This window comes from Drosophila busckii, chromosome X (assembly GCF_011750605.1).
Source record: "Drosophila busckii strain San Diego stock center, stock number 13000-0081.31 chromosome X, ASM1175060v1, whole genome shotgun sequence".
Lineage (NCBI taxonomy): Eukaryota > Metazoa > Arthropoda > Insecta > Diptera > Drosophilidae > Drosophila > Drosophila busckii.
The window spans coordinates 21,574,250-21,590,474 of record NC_046608.1 but is presented as its reverse complement, the minus strand read 5'-3'; positions in this window follow the sequence as shown (position 1 = coordinate 21,590,474).

Sequence of the window (16,225 nt, the reverse complement as noted above, 5' to 3'; positions counted from 1 at the left end):
ACGTTGCATGCCCGTGACCTTTGGGGAGGGGGCACACACACACACACACACAAACAGTTGCAAGCTGCAAATTAAAAGTTAAACGTTGCGTGCTGCGTCTGTTTATCTTACGGATGCGCCCTGGGATGCATCACTCACTCAACTCGAGCGTTGAATTTAACTCATTCGTATAAAAGATACACACACAAACACAGACACACACACACACACACATGCAGTTGATGCTGCTGCTGTGTGGCAAGCAAACAAAACTCTGAACGGCGGCGGCTTCTGCCTCATTCATGACGTTGCACTCGATTAAAAATTTTCGTGTGTCTCTTTGCGCTGCGGCAAGTAACAACAACAACAAGAACAACAACAACAACAACAACGCAAGTTGCATGCAACTGAAATTCAGTTAATGTTGCTGTTGTTGTCGCTTTTTGTTGCAGGAAGTGCTCATCTTCATTTACTTTGTTGCCTCGCTCCATCTCGCTCTCGCTCTGCCTCGCTCGCTCTCTGTCTCTTTCGCTGTCTGCTGCGTGTCTTTTGCATCTTTTGGCTCTGACGTTTGATTTGCCTTGCGCGCCTTTGCCTTACAGCTTATTGCCAATTTTCAACTACTTCTCGCTCTCTCTCTCTCTCTATCTCTCGCTCTGTCGCTGTCTCAGTCTCTTGCTACTTAAATATCTATGAATGGCGGTTTCTTTGCATTTGTCACAACTTTTCGCCTCAGCCTTAGCTACTTAGCATTGCCTCTCTCTGTCTCTCTCTCTCTCTTTCGCTCTCTCTCTTTCGCTTTATTTGTATTTTAATTTAGCATCTTCAAAATTGGCACAGGAAATTGCTTTAATTTTCATTGAGTGTTGTGCGCTTGTTGCTTGTGTTTATTTTTTGTTGGGCACTCCCCCCCGTCCACTCTACGCCTCTGCTCTTGCTGCTTACTATGCTTAACTGTTCGAATGCTGCTTTGCTTGCTTTTATTTATGCGCACGTGCCGCGCCTACTTCAAGTTGCGTTGACACTTTTCCCCGCCATCCGCCCACCCGCTCTGCAATGATTTTCATTAATATGCGTGTAGCAACAACAACAACAACAATTGCTTTATATATGTTTTTGGCATTGCGGCGAATGTTTAATGTGGCTAAAGGCAGCAGCAGCAGCAGCAGCAGCAATTAAAGCGCTTTATCTATTTTTAGCAAATATTTGTAGCCTAAAGTTTGAGTTTGATGAACGCTAGATTTCTAAATTATAAGCTAATTGTATAACAAATATAATTAACTTAATTTATAATACAAAAAAATACTTCAATATGCTTAAAAATAATTTTATATAAATTTAAAAAAAATAAATATATATTTAAATAGCATTTAAATATGCTCAAAATAATTTAAATTTATACAAAAATAAAAATATAAAAAAATTAATTTTTATTAAAATAGAATTGCAATATGCTTCTAAAATAATTTAAATAAATTTATACGAAAATAAAAATATAAAAAAAATAAATTTATATTAAAATAGGACTTCAATATGCTTAAAAATAATTGAAATAAATTTTTATAAAATTCCCTCTTAGCACTTTTGGCATATATTAAAATTTTATGCTTGCTATAAAGTTTTTATTGCTAACAATTGCTTAATATAAAATTATTAAGCTAAAAATAACACTGCCTAGCTGTCAAATTGTTAATAAAAAATTAAGAAATAATTTTCGTAATGCATTTAGCCTAAAAATATAAATAACTAAATTATTTTATATACTTTTATATATCTTTGCATTAATTTTGTGTAAGTGAAATTTAAAAAAATGTATAAACAAATATTTAAAATTTTTCTATATGTATAGTATTATTTTTTAACTCTTTAAGTCTTATTTACACACATTTAGTTGAAGAGTTGCTGGTAATTTGCTTAATTTGCTACCGTTAATAATTTAATAAAATTTTCTAAGAATTGCTATGCCAACTGTCAAATAAATCCGCTTGTTAGGCTGCGTACTGCGGTCAACCACACACACACACACACACGCACACACTTAACTGTTGTTAAGTGTAAAAGTGTAGCGCGGTATTAAAATCCAATGAAAATGTCATGAGAAAAGCCAATTGGCGGCAAATACACTTGAGCCTTTGCCTTTGGCTTTGCCTTTGCCTTTGCTTGTTGGTTAAATAGTTCAGAGCATGGTCGTCACCCACTCAGACATCAAAAGAGACACACACACACACACATGTATAATTTAAACGGGGGCAACACTTGAGCGCATTTTCCAAGCGCTTTAGTTGGGTGAAGGCAACGCTTTGATCTATGCGAAAATTAAGATAGTCAAAGCAAGAAAAACAAAAACAAAAGCAGCAGAGCAGCGGCCATTGCAAGTGTGTGAGAGAGAGAGGGAGACTTTGGCATATGCGTAGCTAAAGTTTAATTTTATAACAAATCGATACGATTGGACGTTGGTCCGAAATGTGTAAAAGCCAAAAAAGAAGCAAGCAAAATGTAAAGCGGTCGACGCCACGTTTCGGCCATTTTAGTTATTTAATTTTTAAGCGCATTACATGCGTGTGTGTGTGTGTGTGTGTGTATAGAATTTTTATATCTTTTGGCAAGCGGCTCTAAATTGCACTCAAGGGAATGTTTCGATTTCGAGCCGCTTGCTCACATTTAAATTTTCAGCTACTTTTTGACTAATGACGCGCCGAACTTTTGCGCTAGCTCCTGATGCTTGTGTGTCTAGCAATTTATTAGTAATAATATATCAAAGGCCACGCCCCCTCTCCTTTTGTTGTTGTTGTTGGCATATTTGTCAGTGTGGCATTACTAATTGGTGATTACGAGCGGAAGTCGACAAAATATTTCACTTCATTTGCTTTTATTTATATTTTGGTAAACACGCAGCAGCAGCGCGGCAGAGCTAACAAAAATAAATAAAACTAAAAATGTTATAAAAAACACACACACACATACAAAAGTTGAGAAAATAAATAAACTGTGCGCTGTGAATCCAGCGGAAATTCGAAATAGCTAAATTTAAATCTTAAAACAGCAGCGAATGAGTTGCAAGTTCTGCTGCCCCTTGCAACTTGCCTCAGTCTCAGCTATGCGCTTTGACTTTAATGTGTGCGTTGCTGCTTCTTCTTCTTCTTCTTCTTCTATGTTGTGGCTGCTTTTCATCAATGGGCTTGAGTAGCTGGCTCTATGCCAATTATTGTTGCAGTTGTCACGTTGTGGCAACAACATGTGCAACAGCCACAGCAGCAGCAGTTTGTCATGCCGCTTGTCAGTTCTCCCCACCCACCCCCAGCCTCTCAGCCCCTTTAGTCTGCTTTAGCCAATTTGCATATGTGTACAAAATTTTCATTCATTGCCGAGCGAAAATGCAAATAAAACTTAAGCGCTCTGCCAAATTGAAAATTTTCAATGCATTTTCTGTTGTGTGTGTGTGTGTGTGTGCAACAACTTACTTTACATACTGTACACTATATATTTTCTATATATGCACTGACATTAGCATGTGTCTATAGCTAAAGCTTAAGGGAATCGTGTCGTAGCGCTGCTAATGAAAAATAACTAGAAAAATCAATAAATTTAAAACATTTTCCGAGTGACCCAAAAACCAAATTTAGTGATAAATTCTAGCTACAAAAATTATAGAATTAAAAAAAAAATATTTGCCAGCATTTTAGTGAAACAATTGAGCTTCATGTTATATAAAAAAATATAAACATATAAAAATAAAAACAAAATTAAATTATAAACTTAAAATAATTGTATTATTTATTTATTAATTAAAAAAAAATATAAATATAAAAATAAATAATAGTGTAAAGCAAATGCTGAGTAGCTCATGCACCATCACTGGTGGTGGGGTAGGTAGCAAAATTGCAGAATTGGCGCAAATTGAAAATAATATATTTAAAGATATAGAAGTGCTAAAAAAAGCATTAGTAAATATTATAAAAAAATAAAATATTTTAAAAATAAATTAAAAAATATTTCTAAATAGAAATTATATATTTAAGGTCTTACCATTTTTTTTTAAATAAAACAGCTCATAAAAACAAATATAAAAATATTTAAATTTAAATTTAGACATAAATTGTGTATAAAATATATAAACAGAAAAAAATATAAACATAGAGCAATAAATATGAAAAAAATACACTTAGGGCTAATAATAATAAAAAGCAGGCACATTAGTGAAAATGAACTCTGATCCTATGTGTGTGTGTGGCTCTTGCATTGACCTATGAGTAAAAATTGTAGGGGGGGGGGGAGGCGTTGACATAGCTGCTGACCCAAATACTTGAGCAAAATCAAACCAAAGAGTAATCAACAGATTAAATAGTTTTATTTTTGGTGCTTGCTTGTGGGTTAACAAATTGCAGTCGAGTTGAGTTGAGTTGAGTTGAGTGGAGAGCATCTGCTTATTAGAATGCATTTGCTAATGAAGAGGCAACGACATTTTGCCTGCCACACAGACTGTGGCACTTGGTGCTGCTCTGGGCTCTGTGATTTTTATGGGTGCCAACAGAAATCTGTGTGAATGGATATGCCAGAGCTGAAAGTGTGGAGTGAGTTTATGCAGCGCGGCTCTCGCTCTCTCGCCTAGACACAAGTGCAATGGCCGCCTAATTGCGCTGGCAAGTGCCGCCGCTGCCGCTGCCGCCGCCGCTGAACATGCCAATCAACACTACTCGTGTGGCAGCTGCTGCGTTGAGGGCGCTGCCCCAAAAATGCTTTAAACTACTTTTCTGTTTGTTTTCTGTTGCGCTCGTTGCTGCTGCGCTTTTGTTGTTGTTTTATTAGCCATGCCGCATATTGTTTTATGAGCACTGCAACATTATTATTATTACTTGCATTGCCAGTTGCTTGCCACAGTTGGCGGCAGTTGCAGTTGCACTGATAATTATTATGAGCCTCTTGACGCCTTTATGATGTGTAAAACGTTCAGCCCCCACCCCACAACACCCACCACATTATGCTGATGGATATGCAGCCAAATATATGCACTATATATATATATATATATATATATATATATACAAGCTTATTATAGTTGGCGACTGCTGCTCTTTATATTGTAAGCGATTATAAGTATCCCTTATTGAAAAATGAAATATTAAAATGCATTTTTGATCACTTTGTAGCAACAGTGTGTGTTAATTAAATCATTGTTCTCTCAATATATTAATTTATTTTAAAAGTGTAGCATTCGTTGCATGTATTTTGACTCTAGCTGCGTCACGTTTGAAGCTCAAACATTAATTCATATTCAATGCTTCAGTTTATGCTAATTTGTTTAATTTATTTTAAATTACTCATAATATTATATTTATCTATTTATTTATATTTTATCTGGTATTTTATTATACGATTTGCTTTCATATTTATTTTCATTGCTTTATAATTTTTTTATTTATTTAATTTGAAAAATTTTCATTATTAATGCTATGCTATTGTTTAATTTATTTGAAATTTGTGTATATATTTTTACTCATAATATTATATTTATATATGTATCTATATATCTGGTATTTTATTTTAGAACTTGCTTTTATATTTGTTCATTTTAATTTCAAAAATATTTATTATTCTATATATAAATACTGAATGCCTCAAATTTATTTTAAATTGTGTTATATATATTTTTTCATATTATTTTTAACTGTTATTTTATGCACTCATTTTTTTTAAGTTAAAGTGTTTTATGTATTTATGTGTTTGTTTATTAATAATTTTTTTTTTAAATTAAATTTGTTTGCTTTACAATATACAAACTTTTAAGCCAATGCTAGCTGCTTTATTTTACTTTATCGACTGTTCTATATAAAATAGAAAAACCCGTAAAAAGCAAAAGAAAAACTCAATGCAAATGCCGCCGCTGCTGCTGCCACTGACGCTTATCGCTGGCAGCTAATCGAAGTTTAGTTAACGTGTCTCTAAATGGAGTGTGCGGGGGGCGGTGTGGGGCATCTGCTGCATTTTGGGTTGTGTCGCTCATTTGAAATGCAAAACGCTTTTGTGGCAATCTAAGATGCGCGCTCTGTTCAGATCTTTGAGGCTTGATAAGCTGATCAAAAGCTGTAGCTTGTTGTTGTTGGGAAATTTTAACACCTCGCTCGTTAGCTCGTTTCAAAAAAAACTCGAGCAACGTTAACGAGCACACACACACAAGTGACTGTGTGTGTGTGTTTGTCGTTCTAGGCGGTCGCTTCGGTTGATCTTGCGAGCTCTGAAAACCACTGAAGCGCAACAAGCAAATTAAACTTTCTACATGAGTCACAGTCGTCTTGTTGTTGTTGCCCCTTTGCCCACCCAAAATGCATTGCATTGTAAATTTGAAATCAATTTCAGTGACTGCTGATGCGACAAATGTATGTGGGGGCGTTTAAATGAAGAAGAAGCAGAGAAAAAACAGAAAAGGTTCAACTCTATTTCTTTGGCAAACGTTTGTGGGTTGGGCAGTCCGCTGCTCTTCATCACCCTTTGTTATTTTTTTTTAACAAGCTTTGGAAGTTTAATGATCGCAATGCGCAGGCAATCAAGTCATCAAAATCGTTTCAACACAACATATATATGCGTATATCGAATTTCGATTCTATTGAAATTGTACAAGTTGTTTGATTTGTTTACGAAGATTGCGGCGGAATTTATGTCGAACGCGCTTTTTTCGAGATTTATGTCTATTTATTTTTTTTAATAGTTTTTAATTAGGCAACTCTTTTTATTACAATTTATTACTATATTTTTTTTAAGCGAAAACAAAAGCAATAATTTTTTATATTTTATTAAAAGTTATAGAAAATGCATTATTTGACGTTTGTGCTTTAATAATAATTAAATATATTTTTTTATATTTAATTTGAATGCCATACAAACATTTTGCTGCTAATTTTAAAGCTTACAAAATTATAAAAAATATTTATTAATTTTTTTTATATTAAAGAATACACTAATTATCAATTACTAAAATAAAAGTTATAGAAAATGCATTAGCATTGTTTGTGTTTTGATTTTTTGACGTTTGTGCTTTAATAATAATTAAATATAATTTTTTTATATTTAATTTTTTTGGCATACAACATTTTGCTGCATTGTTGGCAAATTATAAAAATTATAAAATTATTATATTATTTTTTTTATATAAAATATACATTATTAACAAATACAAAAAATAAAAAAATATAGAAATTTTATCAGCTGTGCTTACAAAAAGTTTACGTTTTTCTTTTATAAAATTTACTTAACTAATTTTGTTTATAATAAGAGAAAGTTAAGAGTTAGTTTAAGTTAGTTAAAAGTTTTTTCATATACAATTTCAAATTTTCATACTAAATATTTGTTTAAGTTGCATAAATGTCGAGTTTATATATAAAATTTAAAATATAGATTTAAAGCTTGCTATGGTTACCAAACTAATTTAATTAAATTTTTTTTAAATTTTTTAAGCAAGTTTTTGATATTGTTTATTGTTAGCTAAGCTATGCTTAGACTTTAAGCTGCTGTAATTTAAGCTTTTTGCCTTTAAGTAGTTTGTGCTTGTAATTTATTTTCAATTCTTGTGGATTAATGCTGAGTCATAACATTTACATGTTGCTATAGAATAGAAAAAAACAGAGACAACTTTTTTCACTTAGCGCCAAACATGAAAGCAACAACAAACAGTCATGGGTGTGGGTGGGGGCCCTAAGTGGCGAATTTGGGGGGCGGCTGCTGCTGCTGCGCTTTGCTTTATTAGCTTAACTTCTTTTTGCGCTTTCGTGTGTGTGTTTGACTGAAATTTTACGAGCTGCTGTTGCTGCTGCTGCTGCTGTTGATAGCAATCAAAGGCAGAACGACAGCAGCCAACTTGACTTGGCTTGGACCTGTAGTCAAACATACACATGTGTGTGTGCATTTGCTATTAGCATGCGCTGCTGTTAATGCTCAAGCTTGCAACTACAGTTTGCTTTTATATACATTTTTTTATATATATACATATATATATCATTTGCTTTGCGCTTCTTATGTTCGCTACGCTGCTGTCGTCTGCTCCTTTGTTAGCAGCTCACGCACAATTCATGCAACATTGTCGACTTATTTCATTTTCAGTTTCATTAAATAACAAATTGCTCTTTTGTCACACACACACACATAAGCTTAACTTTTTATTATGCTTTTTTGTATGCGTGTGTACTTTACTTTTTATTAATGTTGTTGTCTGTTTGTTGTAATAAAAAAAAAACACACACACACACACAAAGAGTCAAGTCAAATTTAGTTGTACAAAAACTTTTGCCAGCGCCCTTTAAGTTTTATGCTTTCAATAAATATTAACATTTCAGCCAGCCCCAGCCCCCGCCCCAGCCCCACGCTTTTGTCTTTGTCTTTGCCTTTTAAACTTTGTTTTTTTTTTGTAGTTTAGTAGTCACAATTTTTCATATTTTTCTTGAATTTTATTTTTGTGTAAAATGTCTACAAAGATTTTAATCTTGTTACGTACAACACTCAGTTGCCCCCCCACACCCCTCCCCCATGTCTGTTGCTACGCTCAAAGTTTTCTAGGAAATTATGCTCCAAAAATATCTCATAACTGCGGGCGGGCCTTTTGTAATAACCGTTAAATTCTTTTTCGCATGCTGCTTAGCTGCTCTTTGTATAGCTGTGTGTGTGTGTGCGTGTGTGTCTGATAAGTTATCGCTGTGTGTGTTTGCAACCTGTCCCTAAATTGTAAACTTTGACTTTTTGACGAGAGCGCGCGAGAGACAAAAGTGTCGCTCGCTCTACTTTTGTGGTTTAAATCTTTTCGGTTTTTGTTTGCCTTTGCTTTTGTGTGTGTCTCTCATATCAGTGTGCCGCAAATTGGGGCGCCACATGACGTCGACGTAAATAAACAAGTTTGCATTAAGATTTTCGTCGAAAACTGCGTTGTATCTTTTATTTATTTTTTAACAATTTAACGCGTTGCTAAATTGCTGCGCGCCTTGTCACAATTATAAAAACAACAAGCAGTCAGTCAGTCAGTCAGTCAATCAACAACATGCGGCTGCCTTTTGGGGTTCCATAATTTGAGAGGTGTGAACAGTTTTTTTGGACTTGCGACAAAAGTCATAAATTTCAAAGCAATAAAACTTTCAAGACAAATAAAATGCTCAAGCGGCTGCATGAAAATCAAAATTGCAGTCGCAACTGCTGCAACGATCGAAGCAGAAGAAGAAGCGAACGAACGCATAAATCTTGTGGCACGCAAAATATTTAAGACACTTCCAACTCTCAACGCAACTGAACTTCGTTGGTTTCCCCATTTCTCCAATCGCGTGCGTGTGGCTGCTGCTGCTGCTCCCTCTGCCTTTTGCCCTGTAAGTTTGTTTGTCTTATGCGCTGTGGCAAGACCTTGAAATATGCCTGCATATGACAGGGGCGTTAATTTATGAGCAGCTAAACAAACAAAGACTCAGCCGGCCGTACATACAACAGGCGGAGAGAGAGACAGAGAGAGATAGCGAGAGTGCAAAATTTGTGTGTGCGTCTGTTGTATAAAATGAACTAAATATGACAGCTTAATCCGGCTACGGCAAAAACCGCCATTGAAGATCACTCAAGACTAAAGAGACAGCAGAAAGAGCGGAAATATTATGAATCATTTGGTTTTAAATCAAAACTTATAGCAATACTTAAGCTAACTGAGTTGTGTAGCTCATGAATGTATAAAGTTTATAAAGTTTTATTGCAAACTCATCGAAACGGAACGGAAGAGAATTTTTGCTTGGGTTCGGCTTCTTTTAATTCCGTTTTCTACATACATAAACTTCATCTTTTCGGAAAAAGCTTCAGATTACTTATGAAAGTAATTTATTGTAGATGTTTGCTTAGATTTATAAGAAAGCAACTAAAAAGAAGAAGAAGAAAAAATTATGTATTGGAAAAGCTTTGCAGAAAAAGCAGCAGCTCATGGAATAATTTCTTTGCGTTAGCCAACAAAGTTTATAACTGTCAGAAAGCAACTATAAAGTCTATCGAAGACAAAGAAGAAGAAGAGGAAGAAGAAGAAGAAGAAGAAGAAGGACTTTCGTTTTGAAAAAGTTTTCCAGATAGCAGCAGCTTATTGGACAAATCCCTTTCATTATTTATCAAGAGTTATAACGTTCAGAAAGCAACTATAAAGTCTATCAAAGAAGTAGAAAGAGCAGCAGAGCAGTTTATACTATAAAGTCTGTGGAAGAAGAAGAAGGACTTTCCTTTTGGAAAAGTTTTCCAGATAGCAGCAGCTTATTGGATAAATTACTTTCATTATTCAACAAAAGTTATATCGGTCAAAAATCAACTAAAGTCTATCAAAGAAGAAGAGCAAGGACTTTCGTTCTTCATTTGTTAAGTATAGAAAAGCGAATATCAGTTAAAAGCAGCTTATGGTAGATGTTTCGCTTTCATCAACAAAGTTTATAACTGTCGAAGGGGAAGAAGAAGAAGAAACTAAACTGAACAGTTTTCTGGAAGAAATTCTATTGCTTGCTCAACCTTTTGGGCTATGTTAAAATCTAAACTGCTTTGTTATGTTCTCGCATGGGAATTTTGGCAAGACACCTTTGGCTAACAGCAATAAATCATTGACATGACATGTTGCTGTGTGTGTGTGTGTGTGTGTGTGTGTGTGGCAAGTGTTGAAATCTATGCAGAGCGCATAACTTGAGCATTTGATATGCAAGACGCGGTGGCGTTGGCGTTGGTCTCTGGCCCAATTAGCTGAACTCACTACACACACAGCCAAACAACCAAAACGAAAAATCAATGCAGCCAAACATTGTACATTAACCCAAGCAACATAGCAACAACAACACAACAGCTGTGGCAGACAGCGCGACAGACTGCGAGACACTTCGTGGAAGTTCACGACACTTTCATTCGATTATAGTTCACAGTTGCTTGTGGCTTGCATTGTGGTTGCTGCTGCTGCTGCATCTGCTGCTTCTTCTTCTTCTTCTTGCATGTTGTTGTTTATCTGGCAAACATAAAACAGAAAATGAAAAACCAAATAAACGCTAATTGGAAAAGCATATTTTATATGAACTGAGGGCGCGCACGAGAGGAATTACGATGCGTATATAGTATATATATACATATAAGATCTTTAGCTGGCACACGCACTTCCCACTCATAAAAACTGGAAACATTTTTAACGAAAATGTAACCCCAACCCAAATGTAGAAGAAGCAGCAGCAGCAGCAGCAGAACAATAACAAGACAGACTCGAGTCGCTTGAGAAAATAAAATGCACACATAAAAATGTTTTTCTTTTACTTTGGTTAACCCTTTGGTTTTCTGTGTTTTTCGGGGCGCGGCAGCCCCCACACACACACACACATGCATGCGGCATTTAAGCTCCCCCCTCCCACACACACACACACACCACTTTATACTTTTGAGGCTTGTAGGGCGCTTATGCTTGTCAAATGAAATGCTGATGATTATTTTTGACATTTGTGGCAAATGTCTGTGGCCCTCGCTCTCGCTCGCTCGCTTGCCTTATTTTATTTATAAACATTGTTGCATGCTTCATTTGAATGCCACACGTTATTTAATTGTTCTCTCTTCTCATAAATGTATAGAAAATCAATTTTAATTGCATTTATGTTGCTGACATTTGTACAGCGTCCAGCAGCAGCAGCAGCAGCAGCAGCAGCAACTTGCTTGCAACTTTTTGTGGCAACGCGAAAACTTGTTTGCAAACTGGCTTTGGCCAAAACCAAACTCAAACCTGGCCACAAAACCTGTTTGGTAACAATTTGTGTTGCTTGGGCAGCGGGGGGCGTCTGCACATGATTTGCACTACAAAACAAAATTTAAGGAGTAGCGCGCCCACCCCCAACCCAACCCCCCCCCACTCCCTGTTGTTGCTGCCAGCAGCTTTAAGTGCGCTGCCTTTTTTTCGCGCTGCATTTTTTGCGTAGGCAGCCAAACTGGTAGCGCTTGAGAGTCCCACAGTCGGTCCGTAGCAGCAGCAGCAGCAGCAGCAGATTAATGGGCAACCAGAGCTGCTCGCTCTCGGGCCAAAAGGGAATGCTTAAAACAGGATTGAGCGTATACCTTGCTTAGGAACTTGTCCCCTCCTATGCTAAGCTGCTGCTGCTGCTTCTTCGTTTTGCTCATTCGTGCTTGTTGCTAGTAAATCTTATGGCTGAGCTAAAGATCAGCTCAAGCGGCGGCAACAGCAACTAAAACTGCTTGCCACACCAGAGTCAGAGCGAATTGCTGCAAATAGCTGCAGAATTTAATATCAACTCTCAGTTTATAGCACAAATTTAATTTGTTTGTGTTGATTTAAATTTTTTTAATGAATCAAAAACATCTGCTTAGTTTATAGCACAAATTTAATTTGTTTTATATATTTAATTTATTTTGTGTTGACATTAATTTTCGAATATTATTATAATTTGTAGCTTGTGTGTGTTGATTTAAATTTCTAAAATTATTTCATGCATTTTTTAATGAAATAAAAACAGCACAAATTTAATTTGTTTTATATATTTAATTTATTTTGTGTTGATATAAATTTCTAAAATTATTTTAATTAAATGTGCACTAAATAAAATCAACACAAATTTTACTTTGCTTACAATTAAAATTGGTAAAATAAATTAAAATTTGTCAATTCTGCTTTATGTCAATTTAAATTGCTTAAATTATTTCATGCCTTTTGTAATGAAATGAGCACTAAATAAAAACATCTGCTTAGTTTATATTACAAATTTAGTTTGTTTCATTTATTTATAATTTATAGCTTGTGTTGATTTGAATTTCTAAAATTATTTCATTGAAAATAATGATGAATATGTAAATTTAAAATAATTAATAGCTTTGCTTTATGTCAATTTAAATATCTAAAATTATTTCATGCTTTTTATAATTAAATGCGCATAAAATACAAAAATTTATATAAGCAGAAATTTAATGAAACTTTATTTTGCAATTATATTTCATTAATTTGTTTATACTTTGCTCGTACTAAAATTTCAATTGGCATTAAATAAATTATTTATAAATATTGCTATTATTAATTCAAATTGCATAAGCAACTAAATTGACTTCAATAATTATAACTGTTTGTTTATTAATTTTGAGTGCTAAAAAAAATTCCAACAGCAGTTAATATTACTACTAAGGCCAATAATTAAATCAAAGTAGAAATTGGAGGCAAATAAATAAATTAGCAGCTTAAAATTTCTAACAATTTTTTAATTGACGCATGTCCACAGTCAAATTTAAATTAATTGGAGTGTGTGTGTGTGTTTTCAATATAAACACACTTCAGTCGAATACAAATTTTCGTGCCACACGTTGTGTGTTGTGTGTGTGTTAATTATGCGATTACATGCCACAAATTTGTGGCAACGTTTTCTTGTTGTCAAATACTTGCAATTAATTGACATTCGATCAAAAATAAACGCTGAGCGCCGCTTTTTAAATTAAATAGCAAAATTTGTTAGCGCTCGCTCGATTGTGTATTTTAATTAATGTGCCACGCCCCGCTGTGTGTTGCGGTTTGATTAATGGATGCGCAGCGTGCTGAGTACCGATTTGAAGGATTTGTGTCTGTGCAGCGGAAACTGCAATTGGCTGTTGGCTCTTGGCTCTGCGGTTAAGTAGTCGAGTCGAGGCTCAGCTCGGCTGCGGTTGTTGCTAATATCAAATGTAGATGCAGCATCTTCGTTAGCCGTTGCGGTTGTTTTGAGGTGTCGATAAGCTGCAAGCTTGATTTACTACTACTACTACTCAGCCGCCCAGTGGGTGGGGCTGTCATTTTGTTATTGCATTTTGTTATTTTTGCCATATCATAAATTTAATTTGAAATGAGTTTGTATCTCGTAAGATATTTCGACCACAATAACGGATTACATTTGAAATTGCCACACTGCCCCATGCCACATGCCACATGCCACTTGCTACTGCCATTGGCTGTAGCTTTATTTTATTATGAGACTCTCTGCCCGCTTCGCTCTTGCTCAACACTTTAGCTCTTAATACTTTGTGTTGTGTTTTGTTTTGTTTTCTTTTTTTTTTCAATATAACACGATGACTTTGAATATTTGTTGTTGTTATACAACATGGGTGGGATTTTGTGATTAGAGCGATACAAGCAGCAGATACAACAGTCAGAGCTACAGACACAGACACTCAACTCAACTCAACTCGAAATCCATAAGCAGCCAAGAGAGCAAGTGTAACAAATATGTTGAAGCAACCAACCAACGTTTGTTTGTTGGCTGCTGCGGGGGGATGTGCGGGGCATTGTTACCTAGCTCAATAGCCAACATGGAATAGCAGATGTGCAACTGATACAGCTACATAGACACTTATTTTGATTGTCTGACTGTGAGCAGAGGCTGAGGGAAGTGGAGCTTACATGTTCGCTTGCCCAGATGAATAACAGTTTACAATAGATAATTGAAATAATTGCCTAAATTCGAGCAAAATTCCATAGAATATGCGCACTGGCTTCAATTAGTTGTAAAATCTTGGGCAATTGGTATTAAATAATTAAAATAAATTAATGAATTTAAAGCGTTTGCAAATAGTAAAAGTTTTTGGGCTTACTGTAGTCAAATAAATTATTAAATAAATGTTAAAATGAATGAATGAGCCTAAGTTGGAAATAAATTATTAAATAAATGTTAAAGGTAACAAAATGTAGTGGAAACGATAAGATTTTGTGCAAAATATTATTAAATAAATAATAAAAAATATTTGATAGATAAAATGTTAAAGACTAAGACAACTAATTAGCTTAAGTTTGAAACAAAATGAAATGAAACGTTGAAAAAAAACATAAATTTTTAATGAAAATTTAATAAAATAAATAATAAACAATACATTACATGTAGAACTTAAATTTTTAGTTCAAAAGCTTAAGATTGGAACAAAATGGAATGAAACGTTGAGACAAACTATGCATTTTTACTACAAATTTAATAAAATAAATAATAAACAAATGAAGAACTTAAATTTGTAGTTCAAAAGCTTAAGTTTGGAACAAATTGGAATGAAACGTCATCTATAGGTTTTTAATGAAAATGTAGCTTATTAAATTATAAATATTAATAAGCAATAAAATAAATCTGAAAAGCGCAGCTAGCTTACTTAAGTTTGAAACAAAATGGAATGAAACAGCATAAAAAACTAAACTTAAAACAAAGTAAAATGAAATTGAATGCATGTGCAAGCTTAAATATAATGCTTGAAGTGCTTGAAACAAAGTGGAATGAAACTTAATGAAATGAAACATGAAGCGTCAATGGTAAAGCTTAAGCCATTGTCAACGCACACGTTATTTATATACAAATTTCCAATACTTTTATAGGTCTGCAGTTGATAAACAACAACAACAACAACAACAATTGTAACAACAAACAGGAGAAGGAGGAAAAGAAGCAGCAGCAGCAGCAACAATTGCTGACAACAGTGTAAACATTTTGTAGCCTTTGCCAACAACACGCACGAGAGACACACACGTAGATTCTCTCTCTCGTTGTTGTGGCTGCCGCACTTGTTCTTGTTGCAGCATAAAATATGTGAGCACAGACACTTGCAACAAGCAGCAGCAGCAGCAGCAGCAGTCAAGCACTCCTGTGTTTGTGGCAGTGGCAAGTGGCGCGCCGCCACTCGTTTCGTTTCGTTTGTTAGAAAGAGAAAACAGCAACGACTCTGCTCTGTGTGTGTGTGTGGCAGGTAAATGAATATTTGCATTCAATTAAAAGCGCTGTCGGCGGCAGCAGCAGCAGCAATGCCACCACCCCCTACTGCCAGCGCCCACTGGGCGTGCAACAGCAGCGGCATGTTGCAGCCACACAGTCTGAACTGATAACGCGCATAATTGTAACAACAAAGCAAAAAAAAACTGTTGATTAATGAAATGCAAACGTGCAACGTGGCCAATAATAATTAATAATAATAACAATAATACGTTATAATCAAGCACACACACACTCACATCAAATTATGCATTTAAATGTTTATCAAATGCAAATGCAAATGCATGGCAAGCAAATAAATTAAATAATTCGCATAAATAACAAAACGCTCGCGTTAGTGTTAGTGTCGAATCGAGAACTCCAACTACCCAACGAACCAAAATACACAAAAAAAAACAACAACAAACGACAGTTAAAATAATAAATAAACCCCAGTGTGCTTAAAGAAAAACAAACAGCAGTGGAATTTGTTGAAATAAAACGCGTAGCGCTTATAGCGTAAACCAAAATGACTATGAAAT